Source organism: Protopterus annectens, chromosome 3.part0, assembly GCF_019279795.1.
Source record: "Protopterus annectens isolate FY-2018-M chromosome 3.part0, PAN1.0, whole genome shotgun sequence".
NCBI classification, from domain to species: Eukaryota; Metazoa; Chordata; order Ceratodontiformes; family Protopteridae; genus Protopterus; species Protopterus annectens.
Genome location: NC_056731.1, coordinates 757,664,226 through 757,680,398, shown reverse-complemented (window position 1 = coordinate 757,680,398; position 16,173 = coordinate 757,664,226).

The window sequence follows — 16,173 nt, the reverse complement described above, 5'->3', positions numbered from 1 at the left end:
ACAGTCCCAATGACTTCCCTCTACAGATGCCAAGCACTTACCTTTTGGCAGCACCCCTAGGGGGAAAGCTAGCACTTTTCTCAAAAATTGGCACATAATCACCCAGGACAAATGGGTACTGAATATTGTTTCTCAGGGTTACAGGTTCCACTTTCACATGCTTCCAAAATCAAAAGGTATGCCGGACCTGCCACAAAACCAATGGGCAGAGGTGCAAAAACAAATTGCTGCTCTCATGGACATGGGAGCTATTCAAAGAGTACCACAGCAAGAACAGGGGCAAGGATTTTACTCAAGACTTTTCTTAGTACCCAGAAAGGACAAAGCCTGGAGACCAATACTGGACCTGTCAATCCTAAATACTTTCCTGGATGTTCCAAAATTCAAAATGAAAACACTACAGCAACTTCTACCCATGTTGGGCAAGAAGGCTTGGCTAATTACTTTGGACCTCAAGGAGGCATACCTGCATGTCCCAATCAGACAATCTTGCAGAAGATACCTCAGATTCATAGCAGGCTCAATGCATTACCAATTCTCTGCACTGACCTTTGGCTTATCTACTGTGCCCAGGGTCTTCACAAAATGCCTGGCACCAGTAATTGCATTTTGCAGACAAAAAGGAATTCAAATATATCCCTACTTAGACGACTGCCTTATTCAAGCAGTGAGCAAGGACATTCTACTAAAGCATCTGGCGTTTGTAAAAAGATTACTAATTTGCCTAGGGTACACAGTAAATGAAAAGAAATCAAAACGAGTGCCCTCTCAAGAGATAATATTCCTGGGTGCAAGCTTAAATACAACTGCCCAGATGGCTTATCTCACGCCAGACAAACAAAGGCAACTGACATTACTTTCAACTGATGGCAACAAAGACCCAGCTCCCTGCAAGAAAAATTCTGCAGGCCCTGGGCTTCATGGCATCCTGCATTCTACTAATTCCATATGCAAGACTGCATATGAGGAAACTACAATGGTATCTAAAAAGTGTTTGGACTCAACATTGTCACAGCCTGGAGACAATCATAACTTTAATTCCCTGCCTACAACAGGAGTTTCGATGGTGGTCCCAGGCCTGTCACCACAACAAGGGACAGCCTTTCACCTTACCCACAGCCAGGCAGACAATAACAACGGATGCATCGGATTATGCCTGGGGGGCACATATGGCAGGAAAATGTATTCAGGGCACGTGGCTCAAGGAACAAATGCATCTTCACATCAATTAGAAAGAGATGCTAGCAGTACAGAATGCCCTGACAGCTTTCAAGGACCTACTACATCCAGGACAACTACTAATAAAGACGGACAATACCACAGTTATGTGGTACATAAACAAGCAAGGGGGCACACATTCCTACCCCCTATGCAGGCAAGCTATGACTTTGTGGAACACAGCACTGACCTATCAGGTACATCTGCAGGCACAATTCCTGCCAGGAACAAAAAATACACTGGCAGACGAACTAAGCAGAAATCTCTTGGACCCTCATGAATGGAAACTAAATCCACAGGTGTTCAGCATGATAACAAGGAAATGGGGATGCCCAGACATAGATCTTTTTGCCTCCCCTCACAATTGCAAACTACAAAAATTCTCTGCAAGAACTTATCACTCTCAAGCATGGAAAGTGGATGCTCTATCATTCAGCTGGAAAGCCCTGACAGTCTATGCCTTCCCTCCAATGCCTCTTTTTACCAAGGTGCTCCTAAAAGTCAGACAAAAAAGGCCAAAAAATATCCTGATTGCTCCAGACTGGCCACGCCAGCACTGGTACCCAATCCTAAAGAGCTTGTCTCAGGGCCCAGCTTTGACCTTTACCTCAAATTCCTCATCTTCTAACTCAACAAAACAATCAGATTCTACACAGTAAACTCAGAACCTTAAATCTGGCAGCATGGCAGATAATGTAGCCACTCAGACTGCACCTCTCTCTAAAGCTATTATGGATGTCATTTTAGAAGCCATCAGGCCCAGCACTAGGAAATCTTATGCAGAAAAATGGAAGAGATTCTGTGCTTGGAACCAGGCACAAGGGCTCGAACCACTTGTTCCAAATATACCTCAGATTTTACAATACCTTACTGTGATGCTGGACAAAGGCCTATCTTTCTCATCAGTTAAAATCCATGCCTCTGCCATTTCAGCTCATTACAATTCGGAACCTCCTATTTTTTCACATCCTCTACTAAGACAGTACCTCAGAGGGGCAAAAAACATAAGACTCCCAAGGAGAGCACCAGTACCAACTTGGGATCTCAATTTTGTTTTAGAAAAACTCACACAGCCTCCTTTTGAACCAGCCAGCACAGCAGATATAAAATTCTTATCGTGGAAAATTGCTCTGCTCCTAGCAATAACTTCAGCAAGAAGAGTATCAGAGTTACAGGCATTAATGACTGTGGAACCTTTCATCATTTTTCACCAGGACAGGGTTTCTCTTAGGACAAACCCAACATTCATGCCAAAAGTAGTTTCCAATGTGGCCCTGAACCAAACCATTAATTTACCAACTTTCTACCCAAATCCCCAGAATAAAGGGGAGAGACTTCTGCACGCTTTGGATATACACAGACAGCTACGATTCTACTTGGACAAAACAAAAGCTTTCAGAAAAACTAAGCAACTGTTTGTAGCCTATGCTGCAGGATCACAAGGAAAACCTATCACAAAGCAGACAATTTCAAAATGGATAGGACACTGCATCTGCTTCTGTTATGCACAACATGGCAAATCAGTACCTAAGGTCATTAGGCCACATTCTACCAGAGCAGCAGCCACTTCAGCAGCCTTTCTCAGAGGAGTACCAACAAAAGACATTTTAGAAGCTGCAACCTGGAGCTCAGTGCACACTTTCACCAAACACTACCACTTACCTCTCTAATCTAAATCCAGAGCAGGCTTTGCCATTGCAGTCCTGCAGGGCCTGGTAGCCTCTCCAAATCCAATTTAGACCCAGCCGCCCAACCTCAGCTTTGGGATTCAACCCAAGTGTAATGACTGCAACAGTGAAACACGATGAACATAGTACAGTTGTGTACCTACCATAAATGTAGATGTTCGAGTGTATTCACTGTTGCAGTCCAGGTTACCCACCCACCACCCCCCTTTTCTTTGCTGGGACTTCTCTGTACTTCTCATCTCTATATAACCTATGTGGTGTATTTGCTTGTAGATGAAAGAAATGTTTATATTAGTACATGCATGCTTTTTGGCATAATTTTATTTTCCAGCCTTCCTAGCTGGGGGCACCTGACATCTGGGGCAAGAAAAACTGAAGAAAATGGCATTGGTTGCATCTTTTATACCCCTGGCGCACTGACATCAGGGAAGAGGTGACAGCAACCGACGCCGGACCAAGACTTTGAAACTCGGGCCAACTGCGGGTAGCCTGCCGGCGGATAACCCAAGTGTAATGACTGCAACAGTGAATACACTCGAACATCTACATTTATGGTAGGTACACAACTGTAATTTTTGATTAATGAAGGCTGACATGGAAGGAAGTTAAAACTTCCTTTCAGTTTTATGTGTGTGCAATTTCTGCCACTGCTTAAAGAAAATTCAGTGTGTTATCTAAAACTGCAACTTAAGTATGTAAACTGTAATAGTTGAAACTAGAACCTACATTGAAAATGTATGGTAAGATTTCAGACAGCACCTCTTCCCCAAACAGACAAAATGTGCACACACACACATAAGTATCAAATGGAAGGAAGATGCATTCTTCCTATTTTACATCAATTGAAGTATTAGCGCAGTATGTGCTTTACTGTTTTCATGATTAATAAATGAAAACATATTTCAGTTATGAATAAATGTTTAAAGAAATAGGCACATATGCTAAGCAAGTACTAACTGTAGTGCCTTGCATGTCAGAAATAATAAGGAAAGAAAGTCAGAGATAGGTAAACAACCATGGTGTTGTGTGTTCTGTATGTAGCTTTAGGTGAAGTAGAAAACAACTCTTCCCAATAAAATAGAAGATTGGCAAGGTGTAGTAAAGATGCTGGTAAGTACTGCTTAGCACAGTGGTTAACGTATTTGCCTCCCATGCACAAGGTACATGGTTTGATCCTGACCTCCGGCCAATGCCTGCTTGGCATTTACATGTTTTCTGTGTGGTTCTGCCCCCAAAACATGCTGAATCTTTTGAAGCTTGCTAGCACAGTGGATGTTCTTCATGTTTCACTGTTGCAGTCATCACATTTGGGTTATCTGCTTGCAGTAGCCCTCATTTGGCCTGATTATCAAAGTCTTGGGTCCTGCATTGGTTGCTGTCTCATCTTCCATGACATCAGGTAGTCAAGGGTATAAAGCATACAGTCAACACCATTACATCAGTCTTTCTTGCCGTGTAGTGCCCGAAGCAAAAGCAGTTCACAAGTGCCGGTCGACCGACTCCTGAAATTTTCATTTTCGAGTTTCAGAACTGAAGTCTTTAACTAAAGCTAAGTACCCCATTGAGGAAACTTTTTTTTGCTCTAAACCAATGTCAGTAAAAGTAATTGTATTTCTTGTGGAAAGCAAATACCTCATAAAGATTTTCATTCATACTATATTCCTTGCCTAGGCCCTGACCATGACGTACCTTGCTGTCGGTTTTGTGCCTTATTTAAACAACAAACTATTCGTCGTCAGTATATTTACGCTTGTAAATATTTCGGTACTTGGTTCAATTATCCAGATATGGCTTCAGTAAGCCACCCGACTACCGACATTCCAAAAAAAACACAAAAATAAAGACAGAGACAAGCCGCCTAGATACAAAGCTTCTGACGATGCCTCTCCTAAGCTAGTTGCCAGTTCACCAGTACTCAGTGAGGTGCTTTCGCAGCCCCTGATACCTGCTACTTCAGATTCGCAGGTCTCTACTGAGAATCATTCAGAGTCTGGTATGCCGCGAGATGCTTCAACTGTGGAACCTGTGGATGTCTCTACCTTGGATGGGTCCGGAGCCGCTGTGTAGGCATCGGCTTCTGAGGGTGTATTCAGGCCTACTGACTTGCATATTAAACCAACACCATCTTCCTTTTCAAGGCCTAAAACTCGATCCATGCCTGGAAAACCTTCGCCCAGACCGCATGGTCAGGCCTCTATGCCTAAAAAACAAATGATAACAATGGCTGAAGACCTTAATACTGAAATCAGGGGAAGCCAACCTTCCCCCTCTAAGAGACCTAGGACTGAATTTGGCTATGATTCTTCTGATCAGGATTCTGAAGTTTCTGTTTCTTCTGATGGCCAGGATTTACCCTTATCTGCCTATGAGGATTCTGATGCAGAGGAATCAATTCCCTCTGCTTCCCCTCCAGAAGATTTCTCTTTTGGTGAAACCTTGCATTCTCTTAGGGAGCACTTCTGCTGGGAAAGCCAGGATTACTCTGATTCTAAAAAGAGGCTTAGGGATTTCTAACTCCTGCCCCAACACAGGCCTTTAGCTATCTCCCCTGTACTGGACATTGTTGATGATGCTTTACAGAGACTAGTTTGGTCCCTGACTCCTTACCTTCTGCTCCCAGAAAACCAGATAGATATTATAGGGTTCCTGACTCTCACAAGTTCCTGTCTAAAAATCCTACTGTGGATTCTGAGACCATTTCACAGGGACACAAGGGCATAAAGGCTACCACTGCCAAAAATCCTACCCCCTCTGATAGAGATTCCAGGGCGCTGGATAGATGGGGTAAGAAGGTATACACTTCTGCAACCTTGGCCATTAAGGCCTTAAATTGCCAGTTTCATATGCTAAAGTATCAGCAGCATATTATTGGACTGCTTAAACAGAAAACGATGTTTCTTGACTGTGCTGAAAATAAGGATTTACAGGATTTAATGCATTCTGCTGAACAAGTTGGAAAGCATACTTTGCAATGTGGTTTTGATTCACTAAAGGCATCTTGCAGGGCTGCTGTTACTGGGTCTGTACTTAGAAGGCATGCTTGGCTTAAGGAGCAATCTTTGCCAGATCATGTTAAAGCTAAATTGTTGGATGTTCATTTAAACCAGGACCCGCCTGTTTGGCAACAAAGCAGAAGAAGTACTTAAAAAGATGGAGGAAAAAGCTAAATCTATGCAAACTGTTAAAGATTTCCTGAAAGTGCAGCCTCCAAGGTTTAGTAGGCATTAGCACTCTAAGAACTGGGCCTTTCTTGCCTCTTCCAGGCCTTCTCAGTCCAAACCCAGACCCAACAGAACACTCAGGCTTCAGTCCCAAGGTACGCACAGGACTAAGCAGTGGGGGGCTCCCACTTCCAAAGCAGGGAGTAGTAAGACCCCCTCTTGTGGTAAACTGTCTCAATGACTTAACTTTAAAACTTCCAAGCCCTTGTCAACTGACTGCTTTTTTAGGGGGAACGATTGCTCTGCAGACAAAAAAATGGGAATTCATTACCCAGGACAAATGGGTTTTTCATATAGTTTCCCAGGGATACAGATTCCACTTCCACACTTTACAAACCCCAAATGGTTGGCCAGATCTACCCCTAAATCAGTGGGCAGAGGCACAAAAGCAAGATATTCTTTGTGTTTCACTGTTGCAGTCATCACATTTGGGTTATCTTCTTGCAGTAGCCCTCAGTCGGCCTGATTATCAAAGTCTTGGGTCCTGCATCGGTTGCTATCTCATCTTCCGTGACGTCAGGTCATCAGGGGTATAAAACATGCAGTCAATGCCATTACATCAGTTTTCTTGCCGTGCGGTGCCCGAAGCAGAATCAGTTCGCAAGTGCCAGTCAGCCGACTCCTGAAATTTTCGTTTTTGAGTTTCAGAACCAAAGTCTTCAACTAAAGCTAAGTACCCACTTGGGGAAACTTTTTCTTGCTCTAAACTGATGTCAGTAAAAGTCAATAATTGTATTTTTTGTGGAAAGCAAATACCTCCTAAAGATTTTCATTCATACTAGGCCTTGACCACAACATACCTCGCTGTCAGTTTTGCACATCCCAATCAGGGAATCTTGCAGAAAATACCTACGCTTCAAAGCAGGCTGCATGAACTATCAGTTCTCTGCACTGCCCTTTGGCTTATCTACTGCGCCCAGGGTATTCACAAAGTGCCTAGCTTCAGTCATTGCATTTTGCAGGCAAAGAAATATTCAAATATACCCATACCTGGACGGTTGTCTAATTCAGGCAGAAAGCCAGGACATACTTCTGAATCATCTGGCATTTGTACAAAAGTTGTTAACTTGTCTGGGGTACACCATAAACAAAAATAAATCACATCTGGTACCCTGTCAACAAATTGGTGGTGCAGTGGTAGGATTGTCACCTCACAGCAAGAGGTTCTCCCATTCGGTTCTTGGCTGGAGCACCTTCTGTGTGTAGTCTTCATGTTCTCCCCGTGGTCAAGTGGTGTTCGAAAGACATGCGTGAATGGGCGTGCCTTCGTTGAAGGTTGGGCGTCAAGCTGGCACCTCGGCACAGTAAAAAATCTACTGCCAATCATTAGGGACCGGAGGTCTGCTGTGGCGATCCCTAACTGGGAAAAGCTGAAAGAAGAACAACCCTATCAACAAATTATATTCCTGGGAGCAAGCTTGAGCACAACTTCCCAGATGGCTTTCTTCATGCCAGAGAAACAAATTAATTTGACAACTTACTTCAAACTAGTGGCCACAAAAAAACTGCTATCTGCAAGGCAAATACTGAAAGCCATGGGGTTTATGGCCTCGTGTATTCTACTAACTCCATATGCAAGACTGTATATGAGGAAACTACAATGGTATCTAAAAAGCCTATGGTGTCAACATTCTCAGGACCTAGAAGCAATGATTCCTATCATACCTTGCCTACGGTTAGAATTCCTTTGGTGGGCAGAGGTCTGCCACCAAAACAAGGGGCTACCATTCACTCTAGCCCCTGCCGCCCAAACCCTAACAACAGATGCATCAGACTATGCATGGGGGGCTCAACTGGCAGGGAAGTGCATGGAACCCAAGTCAAATGCACCTGCATCTCAATCAAAAAGAAATGCTAGCTGTACATAATCCTCTGACAGCCATCAAGGATCACATTCTTCCAGGACAATTAATGGTAAAGACAGACAACACCACTGTTATATGGCACGTAAACAAGCAGGGGGGGTACCCATTCTCACCCCCTCTGCATACTAGCCATAGCTCTGTGGAACACAGCCTTTTGCTACTAAATGCATTTTACAGGCTGAATTCCTGCCAGGAAAACTAAATACACTGGCAGACAAACTAAGCAGAAATCTCATGGACCCACATGAGTGGAAACTGGAACCAAAGACTTTCAACATGTTGATAAACAAATGGGGGAGCCCAGGTATAGACCTGTTTGCCTCCCCCCAGAACTACCAATTGGACAAATTCTGCACAAAGACTCCCCACAAACAAGCTTGGAAAGTGGATGCTGTGTCCTTCAGTTGGAAAAATCTATCAGTTTATGCCTTTCCTCTTCTGCCTCTCCTCTCCAAAGTACTACTAAAGATCAAACAGGACAAACCAAGGATAATACTGATTGCACCAGACTGGCCACACCAACACTGGTACCCCCTCTTGCACAGTGTGTCACAGCTAGCCCCATGGCACCTACCTCAGACCCCTACCCTGCTGTCACAGCAAGAGAGCCAGATTCAGCACCCCCTCCTTCAAACCCTGAACCTTGCAGCCTGGTTAACCTAATCTGTCCATTACCATCCCTCAGTAAACAAGTGTTGAATGTCATTTTGGAGGCAAGGAGGCCTAGTACTAGAAAATCTTATGCTGAAAAATGGAAAAGATTCTGTGCCTGGAACCAAACTCAAGAGATGGCCACAGCAGCGCTCAATTTACCTCAGATTCTTCAATACTTAACTGAGATGCTTCACAAGGACCTTTCCTTTTCCTCCATCAAAATTCATGCCTCAGCCGTTTCAGCTCATTACAACATGGAAACACCCCTCTTTTCTCACCCACTGCTCAAGAGGGGCCAAAAACTTTAGACCACCCAGGAGAGCCCCGACTTCAGCCTTGGACCTTAACTTTGTATTGGAAAAACTCACTCCCTCCTTTTGAGCCAGCTGCAACTGTGGAGTTAAAATTGCTTTCTTGGAAAACAGCTTTCCTTTTAGCAATCACCAGTAAGAAGGGTATCTGAATTAAGGCCCTTATGAAAGTGGAGCCTTTCATCATCTTTCATGCAGACAGGGTGTCCCTCAGGACCAATCCCTCTTTCATGCCCAATGTGGTATCCAGCGTGGCTCTTAATCAGTCCATTCATTTGCCAACCTTCTTTTCTAATCTACAGAACAAAGGGGAATGGTACTGCACTCCTTAGATGTGCACAGACAACTTAGATTTTACTTGGATAGGACTAAACCTCAAAGGAAATCTGAACAACTGCTGGTGGCTGCTGCAAGGGCAGAGGGGAAGGCTATTTCAAAGCAAACTATTTCTAAATGGATAGGCCATTGCATTAATTTCTGCTATAAGCACCATGGAAAACCTATCCCACAAGGGATTAGACTCCATTCAACCAGGGATGCATCTACCTCTACAGCCTTTCTCAGTGGTGTCCTTACCAGAGACATCCTAGAAGCTGCTACCTGGAGTTCTGTACATATTTTCACCAAGCATTACCATTTGCCAATTTTCTCTAAATCCAGAGCTGGCTTTGCCACTGCAGTCTTGCAGGGCCTTATAGCTTGTCCTAATGCTATCTAAATTCCTCCTCTCATCCTTAACTTTGGGAATCTAGCCAAATGTGATGACTGCAGCAGTGAAACACGAAGAACATAGTGCAGTTGTGTACACTTACCATAAATGTAGATGATCGAGTGTATTCACTTTTGCAGTCCTGAGTAGCCTTCCTCCAGCCCCCTGACTTCTTTTGGCTATACCTCTATTCTCTTTTACTATACTTAAAAGCTTTTTGGTGTATTTGCTTTTTTGTTAGAGGTATAACCTTTATATCAGAAGTAAACTTCATTTTATTTGCAACCTGTGGGTATATGGATCCGTATCGGATCCGAGACAGCAACTTTTTTTCTAGCATCTGCTCCAAGCTCCGAGCTCCTTCCCTTACCCATAATGCACTACCATCTCCTATCTTCTCTCAGATCTCATTTGCCTCGCCAGTAGTATGCATTGTGGTCTCCTTTGCTCTAAGCTCAGGGATAGTAAGTGCTATTAATACTTAATCTCGTGTGTGTCTGAGTGATTTTTTTCTCTTCCTCCCCTTTTTTAGTGTATCGCTTGTTCATCGGTTTAAAAAAAAAAAAAGTTTTGTTAAACTTGGTAGAGTAGTTGCTAGGCCTGCCCTTCCCCTACCTGTGTTTGTGTGTGGTTTTTCTGGTAGGTAGTGTTTTCTTTTTGGGTGCAGGACCATGGCTGATCAGCCAAAATCTGTTTTCAAGAAATGTACAGAGTGTGGCCATAAGCTCTCCCCAGCTGATGGTCACACTCTTGTGTGTGATGTGCTTGGGAGTGGCACATTCATCCACTCAATGTGTTATCTGTACCAGGTTCAATCTTATGGCCCTCAGGGATCGGGAGGCCAAGTTAGTAGCCAAAAGCCTTCTCCCCGCTTCCATGCTGGAATCTGCCACAGCCTTGGTATCTAGTGCTCAACCTCCCACCCAGACAGGGACTCAAACTCCCTCTTCTTCTAGTGCTGGGCCTAACAAAGACAAATCTACAGTCAGCGTGGCTGACAAGGAAAAAGACAGAGAAAGGCACAAAGAGGATAGGGACAAGAGAAAGGACAGACCTCGCAAGAGATCCCCGGACAGGGAGCTCTTTCTTAGTCCCCCTTCTAAGGCCATGAGGCCAGGTTCTCCATGGCTCCGGTCTCCTTGTTTCTCACTGGAGCCGTTGGAACATTCGGACCCGAGGCCTTCCTCCCCATCATTGCGCAGACCAGCCAGATCCAAGTTGGTGGCCTTTTCGAGGTCGACTCGGAGTTTATCGGACTTGAACATGGACAGGATGATGTGGAGATTCATTCAGACTCAAATACAGATGGGAGTCTTGCCAGGCCCCTCTTCCTCTAGAGGGGGGACCTCCATGCCTTTTTTCCACCCCATCTCTCCTTCCCTGATCCATGCTTCGGCTTCATGCTCTTGGATCTGAGGATTTTCAGAGCTGGTAGCTCGGTGCTGATGGTTCCTCCAACCTTGACTCTGGTTTTTATGTTGAGTTCCTCAGATCTGGGAGTCAGACCAGAGGGAATGGATTCTTCAGCTCCGACCTTTTCAGATCCTACCCGTTTCCTCAGACCTTAGGCTACCCTTGCTTCACCTCTGGTCCCCACTTTGGATCCGAGGAGGGCATCTTCCTTGGGTGCTAAGGAGGTCCACTCTCCCTCAGCCTTCGAAGTGGTGGAGAGGGTTTTCTCCCAGGGATAGAGACCCCAGCCCATCCCCTCGGATTCCACCCAGGCCCTCTGGATTTGGCGACTACTCCCTTCATCCTGTCAGAGGGACAGCCTGTGCCAGAGGATCCTGAGGTTAATTTCCCTGAGGAACCCCCTGCGGCTCACGAATCCCCTTATGAGAGTCCCACTGAAGGGGGTCACCGTAAGCACAATTGCAAAAGGAGGCAGTTGGACTCCCCTGAGTCCCTCACTACGGACACTGACTTAGATGAAGGAGAAAGTTCCCCCAGGTCACCTTCCGGACACGTCTCCTTTGGAGAAATCATGGAGATCCTCCGCCAGAGGGGAGGGTGGTCAGCCCCAAAACCTTCTGGGGATGAGTCAGTGTTCCTGGAGGCCTTTGGCATGGGCCCATCTACTTCCTGGGTTTCCCCACCAGCGGACCCCTTGGTGGAGTTTATCACCATGCGGGCATGGAAGGAGCCTGACATCATAGACCCCATCCCCAAATGCCCTGACAAAATTTTATCACCTCCTTCTGACAAGCAACCTTGGTCAAAAGGAGTCCCAGTTGACACTATGTTGGTTTCAGCGGCCACAAAGAAGGAACTAGCACAGGAGAGTTCCTCAGTCCACCCTCCAGACAAGGAGTCCAGGTTGGTGGATAGGTTTGGGAAGTGCATCTATTCCTCAGCAACCTTTTCAGTCCGTGCGCTGAACTATTTGGCACATGTGATCTGGCTTCAGTGAGACCTTGCTTCGGAATTCGCTGAGTCACCCCCAGAGTCTTTATCACCACAGGACAAACAGTTGTTCTCTGCAAAAATGTCTCAAACATGTCTATGCGGCTCCTTTCCCATGCCATGGAAGGAGCAGCTAGGGCGGCTGGGACAGGCATAGCCATGAGGTGTCATGCCTGGCTCAGGTTGTGTCAGTTCGCGGACCCTTTCAAGGTGTCATTTATCAACGCTTCCTACGACGATTCCTCCCTTTTTGGGAAGACAGTACGTGACACACTTGTCCAGAGCAAAAAGGACAGGAAGACTTTGTCTGCCATTGGGATCCACTTCTCTAATCCTCAGTGGTCTTTCTCTAGGAATCAAAGAGGGCAGAAGAAGATGTGGTTCCAAAAAATCTCAGTTTTCCCAGGATTGTCAGCACAACTATTCCCCCAGAGGCAGAGGGGGACAGGATCAACGCTGACCCGGAGGTAGAGGGGGTCCCAGGAATTTTGGGTCTAGGGAACCCTTTTCTGATAGACCTGGTCAGCAGCCCTGAGGGGTTGCCCGACTGTCCTACTCTGGAGGCAGTCGAGGGAAGATTGTCCTTACACCCAGCAGCATGGAAGTCCATTACGACAGATCGCTGGGTGTTACAGATAATATCCAGAGGTTACACTATCCCATCTGTTGCCCCTCCAAATATTCCAAAACACCTCCTGGATGTTCCACCTGCTCACAGGGAGGCTGCAGCTCTAGAGGTTTCAAAGCTGCTTCTCAAACGAACCATGAAAGAGGTCCCCCCCTATCAGTCCGGATCAGGCGTCTACTCAAGGTTCTTTTTGGTGCTAAAAAAGATGGGGGACTTCAGGCCCATTCTAGACCTGTCAACATTGAACCTGTCTGTAGCCAAACAGAAATTCTGGATGGTCACCCTACAGTCCATTCTACCTTATCTCCGAGAGTGCGACTGGATGTGCTCGTTTAGACCCCCAGGATGCTTACTACCACATCAAAATACACAGAAGCTGCAGGAGGTTTCTGTGCTTCTGGCTGGGAGCCAGTCATTTTCAGTTCAGAGCCCTACCCTTCGGTCTCACCACAGCTCCCAGGGTGTTCACCAAGGTAATGGCAGTTGTAGCGGCTCACCTGAGGCTTCAGGGTATTCAGGTGTTTCCTTATCTTTAATGACTGGCTCTTCGTTGTGCCCAACAAGCATCACCTGTGTCTGGCCCGTGATTACTTCAATTGGTTGGTAGATCTACTGGGTATTACAGTCAATGTTCAGAAATCCCAATTGCAACCAGTACAAGTTCTAGACTTCATTGGGGCACAGCTAGACACTTTGCAGATGAAGGTATTCTTAACACCAGACAGGATCTTACAACTCAGATGCCACATAGCTCAGATAGCGAACTCCAAGTCTCCAAAGGCGAGCAAAGTTCTCCAGGCTCTGGGTCCCATGTCTGCCTCCATATCAATTCTCCCTTGTGTGCGCCTTCATATGTGGGTTCTTCAAAGGACTCTGGCTGTTCAATGGTCTTGGCTAGACCTGCCCATGGAATTTCCAATCAGGATCAGTCACGTCTGCAGGATGTCTCTTCTTTGGTGGTTAAGTTCACCAGAGATATCCAAGCCATAGTGACCACGGACGCCTCCCAACTCGGGTGGGGGGGGGGGGCACTGTTTGGGAAGGACAGTCCAAGGCACGTGGTCCCAGTCAGAGACCAAGTTGCACATAAATGTTCTAGAGATGAGGGCAGTGCTTTTAGCATTGGAAGCCTTTCACGCTGTCCTTCCTCTCGGATTGATTGCAATTCAGTCAGACAACATGTCGGTTGTCTGGTATAACAACAAGCAGGGGGGAACCAGATCCTACCCCCTATGTCGTGAGGCCATGAGAGTGTGAGAATGGGCGATCTCCACCGGTCGGTTTCTGTTAGCAATGCACATTCTGGGGCGCTCCAACATTTTAGCGGACAGATTGAGTCAGGCTATTCTGATGCCGTACGAGTGGTCTCTGAAACAGTCAGTAGCGGAGGAGATCTTCCGTGCATGGGGTCAGCCTTGCTGCGATCTCTTCACATCTCTGTCCAATGCAAAGTGCAGTGAGTTCTTTGCTCTGATTCCCTCAGCAGGGGAAGTCCCCAGAGATGCTCTAGTCCATGCTTGGCCCCCCAGGCTTCTGTATGCTTATCCACCATTGCCACATATTCTGAAGTTTCTTCAGAAAGCTTGCTGACTGCAGTGCAAAGTTATCCTCATTGTCCCGTTCTGACCTCGTCAGGTTTGGTTCCCATTCCTTTGGTCTCATCTCTTAGCTACCCCGTGGGTTCTGGATCCCTGCCTGGATCTAATCTCCCATCCGTCGGGGGGCCTTCCGCCCGATCTGGGCAGCCTCAAGCTGACAGCTTGGTTGCTCCATTTCCGTTGATTGCCAAGACTTCCGGTCTTTCATCCCCAGTAAAATCCATTCTGGTGGCTTCTCTTAAAGATTCCACTAGGAAACTTTATCACAGTAAATGGAAGTGCTTTTCCATTTGGGGCTCTTAAAGAAAACTAGATCCCTTTACAGCCCCTGTTCCAGCAATGTTGGATTTCCTGTCTGGCAAGGAGCTATTTCCTCCACAGTGAAAGTACAATTGGCAGCCATTTCTAATTTTCATGTTGGTGAAGACAACATTGCCTTAGCCTCCTCTAGGCTGTGTAAGGCTTTTCTTAAAGGTACTTTTCTGTTATGTCCACCTGTCAAGGATTCAGCGCCTCCTTGTGACCTTACCTTTGTTTTACAGGCATTGGTGGCCCCTCCGTTTGAACCTGCAGCTTTTGTTGATTTGAAATTTTCATCCTGGAAGACAGCTTTCCTAGTTGCCATTACGTCTGCTAGGAGGGTTTCTGAGCTTCAAGCTGTCTGCCGTACCTCCGTATTTGGTCTTCCACAAGGATAGGGTCTCTCTCCGTACTAATCCTTCCTTCTTACCCAAAGTGGCATCTGAAGCAAACATAAACCAGTCCATTAATCTGCCCGTGTTCTTCCCTAACTTCCAAAATAATGGTGAATACAAACTTCATTTGTTAGATGTACATAGACAGTTTCATTTTTATCTTCATAGAACAAAATCTTTCCGCAAGACTGACCAATTGTTTGTTTCCTTTTTTAAAGCATTTCTGGGAAAAGCTATTTCTAAAGTTTCTTTGGCCAGATGGATCACTCTTTGCATTTCACATGCCTACAAAGCAAAAGGTTTATCATCTCCTAGTATTGTTAAGGCTCACTCTACCAGGTCCATGGCGACTTCTGCTGCCTTTTGGTCTAGAGTTCCTTTGGACGACATTTGTGCAGCAGCGACCTGGGCCAATTCACATACCTTCATTTCCCATTACAAATTAGATCTGATTTCTAGGGGTAGAGCATCCTTTGGCTCTGTGGTGCTCAGGAATATCCTTCCATAAGGGCCTCCCAGGATTGGAGTAGCTGGGGACTCTGTCCCACAGGTTGCGGATATAATTAAGTTAACTACTTCAGATAAAGAAGTTATGTACTCACCATATGTTCCATCTGAGTAGTTATACTTCATTTTTCTGCAACATTCCCTCCCTCTGTCCCCCAGACCTTGTCCTGTCTTTTCAGGTTTGGTTCATTGGGCTGAGTTGCTTATGTATTTAGTTGCAGCAAACTCGATCTGAGGGAAGATAGGAGATGGTAGTGCATTATTGTTAAGGGGGGGAGCTTGGAGCTTGGAGCAGATGCTAGAAAAAAAGTTGCCGGCTTTGATCCTTATACCCACAGGTTACAGAAAAATGAAGTATAACTACTCAGATGGAACGTTATGGTGAGTACATAACTTCTTTATATATTTTATTGCTTCCCATTAAGGGGGGCACCTGACATCTGGGACAAGAAAAACTGATGTAATGCCATCGGCTGCATGCTTTATACCCCTGATGACCTGACGTCACGGAAGATGAGAGAGTAACCGACTCAGGATCCAAGACATTGATAATCAGGCTGACTGAGGGCTACTGCAAGCAGATAACCCAAATGTGATGACTGCAACAGTGAATACACTCGAACATCTACATTTATGGTAAGTGTATTCAACTGTACTTACTCTCTCTCTTAAGTAT